A 3831-nucleotide genomic window follows, 5' to 3' on the forward strand; every position below is an offset into this window, starting at 1 on the left:
TTGTTGACCCTAAATCTTCTTGGTGTATTCATTCTTCGATCGATTTTACTTTTGTTAATGCTTCAAGTTGGAATTGAACATTTGCATCCTAGACATGTGTGTTTGCAAGGTCTAGATCAGAAAAACTTAAGCGTCAGTTGGAAAAGAATTCTGTCTTTTAGCCCAAGATCATCCAAGTCTTCTCTCCCCTTGTCGTCTTTTGAGCCCATCTTGGGTGCATAAAGATTAGGATCCAAAATCTTGTTTAAATTTTAGGAGGCCTGCTTGGGGATTTCATCACCCCTTGGGATGACCTCAACTCCAGCATTCCGACGGAGTATAAAGATCGGGAGGTGAATCCAAAGACACCTCTCTTGGGATCAAGATTTTGTCACTCAGGCTAAGCCTCAAGGAACTTTATACCCTTGAGAAGTGAAAGAGGAGAAGTGGGTTACAACTCCTCTCGGCTGTGTGACATCTTTTTGTATTCATCTATGGATTTGGGCCTCATGTACCTTGGGTATATCGAGGACTCCCTAGCTAAACCAACTGTCAGCCTTGCAGATAACCATCTAGAGTGTTAATGTGTTTGAAGTGACTAATTGAAACATTTGTAAAACATACACACTCCTTGGCGCAAGTATCACATTCTGAGAATCAAAAACTTCTATCTAGTTGTTCCTATCTATTGCTTGATTTTTTACTTGTTGAATGAATGTTTTCCAAACTTGGTCAATCCTAGCTTAGGGCATACTTAGCGTAGTCACTACCTATTTCAGAAGTTGAACGAGTTGGAGCAAAACAAACAAAATCTCTTTAAGTCAAGCAGATTCAGGAATTTATGTCAAAACAACCCAAACCCAAACAAAAGTTTCACAAAGCCAAACTCAAGCCATCTCAGGCATACCAAGAAATTGTAGCTAAGAAAAAGGAAGTAACACCAAGCCCTCAAATTGCCAAACTCCACAAAGCAGAAGACAAAGCTATCGAAGAAGCCCTTCAAGATGCCTGGTTAGATCGCACTATCAAATTTAGCAAGCATACAAGAGTTAACCCTACTTATGCCTTACCAACTGGGCATGATTTCTATGATTAGACCCCTTGTTCCTCCACATCTTCTTGCATAAACTCCACTTTAGAGTCATCCTTGTAGGTAAGCCAGCCACCCATTGTCATCCCCTTAAGAATTTTAGCTCACCCATCTCATTTAGATCTTTGCCTTAAAACCAAACCAATCCCCTCAAACCTAGCTAGCATCCCAAAAGCCTAAACTTCACATCCAAGCCTTCAAAATTGTTGTCACCTTGCCAAAAGTCTACCATTCCTACCATCTTGCAAATCCACCAGCCTCACCAAGGTTATTCCTTTGATAGAGCTTTGTCTAGGGTAATCTAGCTTTGTCACTTGTCATCCCTCATCACCTTGAGCTAAAGGTTGGGATCCACAAGTGGTCAATCTCATGTTCTTCTTAAAGGATCATTAGTCTATCCTTAAGTTGACACAATCACCGCCAAGCTTGCACATAGAAAAGAAGACCTTTCATAATTTGGTGACACATCTTTGAAGTTAGAATCCCCAACCCAATCCTCCTTAGGTTTGTCATATAGCTTTGCCTCAGCCTAGGAAATCATTTTCATAGAAAAGCCTTCCCCCTTTGCATCCATCAACATTGTTGCATCTCATCCTTAGGAACATTTTCATGCCACCCGTCACTCGCTTAGCCAAGAAGAAGAAGGAAACAATGGAGCCCTATCATTTGGATCGAACAACATCGCTCCCCTTGAGCACTCAACCATACTTCAGCCCAAAGAACACTATACCATCACCTACTGACATTGAAGCTTTCATGAACCAACCAAGAAATGCAGTATTGGTGAATGCCATTATAGACAAGAACAAAGAAACAATCATGGCTAACTTTCGAAGGGACAATATAGGAGCCTTCGACTTTGGAAGACCTCCTCCCTTATCAGATCTATCTCACCCGTTGTTTGGGCAACTGCCACCACCCATAGGCTCTTATGATTCAAATTATCCTCAATATGTACCAAAAGAAGAGCCTCAAGCCAATCCTTTTGATCCAACAGACCCAAACATACCATCCTCCACCCAAGTTGAAATCTCCATTCCGCAAGCCAATCTAGCCACCACCACTCCACCCTTGGTTCATACCTCGCCACTCCAAACTATCTTTGCCCAAAACACCTCACCATTAACTCCCTTCACTATTGATGCTACTGCTCTCCAAACTAGCCTTCCAAATCCGCCCATCTCCCAAATCAGTGCTAGCATCTTTGGCCAACCTCAGCAATATACAACAGGGATGCCACCCATGGGGCCAAGTAATCAACCTTTCATCACCCCCAGCTTGTTTACCTTAGCTCAGAACACAATTCCATCATTTCCATTAGGTCCTTGGAGCTCAGTGCCATCAGCCACAAATCCACAAGCTACTAATAATGTTCTTCCAAGCTCTCAAGTTACCCAAGCTCCTGCCACCACTCTACCAAGATTTCAAATCCAGCCACCAAGCTATCAAACCCCATCATCTCCATTCCCAAGCTTTTAATTCCCACCACCTCCACCACCAACTAATCCATTACCTCCTATTACCAACTATTTTTCTATGCCACTTCTAGGAGGTAATCCACCACCCCCGCCAACCACCAATTATTTGCAGATACCTTCCGAAATGGGGGCACAGCCCACATATATTGATCAAACTCATCAAATCCAAAGTCATGTTCCACAAGCTCCTCGATCCTTTCCCCAAGCTTCACAACCATCTTATACCTTACCTCCACAAAGCAATCCATTTATCCCATAGCCAACTTATGTTCCTCAATCCCAACCTCAAATCCAATATCAACAGCAAGCCTCACAACACATGTAGCAATATGTGCCACCTCCACCTCAGCAACCCATCATCCACCATTTAGTTTCCCAAGCAATGTACAATCCCTATCAGCAAGTCCCCCAAATCCATCCCTATTCAGTAGCCCCATCTAGCACATACCAACCTTAGAGTGCTCCTATATTGGGGGCATCCCAGCCATCATCCATCAATTCAGAATGGGAAGAAATGAAGATAGCTCTAAAAGCCATCCAAGAAGGGAATGATCCGAAGAAATTCAAGTTTGAGATTGTGTGTCCTTATCCATTTGATAGAGCCATTACTATGACTCCATTTCCCAAACACTTTGACATACCCAAGTTTGACAAATTCAGAGGAAAAGGAGACCCTGCCACACATATCAAAGAATTTTACATGCACTGCCAAGAAGTGGCATACGGTGATGTCTTCCTCTTGCGTGTCTTTCCCAAAAGCTTGGTTGGACCAGCTCTTGAATGGTTTTATAGAATCCCATATGGCACAATTAAAAACTTTGTTGAATTGTCTAAGGCATTTGTAGCCCAATATGCCCATTTTGTTGAAACAGAGCTCTTAGTAGTTGATCTTGTCCACACTAAGCAAAAAGGTGGAGAAAGCCTTCCCAAATATCTGCAAAGATGGAAAACCCTTACCACCCGCATATCTTGCACCTTACCAGAATGCCATATGGTGAAAATATTTATTGATAATGCCCATCCCAGCTTGGCTCACCACATGACCATGAACTGTTTGCAGACTTACAAAGATATCAAAGAAAAAGGAATGATCCCTGAGAAAGGACTCATTAAAGATGGTCTGGTCAAGATTTACAAGGAAGCCAACCAAAATCAATCACATTCCAATGACAAGTCTAGGTATTGGAACAAAAACAAGCACATTGCAACATACAGCGTCACTGACACCAAACATGTGAATATTGTTGGTCCTTGGTCCTTCCCAAAATTAGTCCAACCCACCTT

This window comes from Cupressus sempervirens, chromosome 2 (assembly GCF_028749045.1).
Source record: "Cupressus sempervirens isolate cs-2001-9-10 chromosome 2, ASM2874904v1, whole genome shotgun sequence".
NCBI lineage: Eukaryota > Viridiplantae > Streptophyta > Pinopsida > Cupressales > Cupressaceae > Cupressus > Cupressus sempervirens.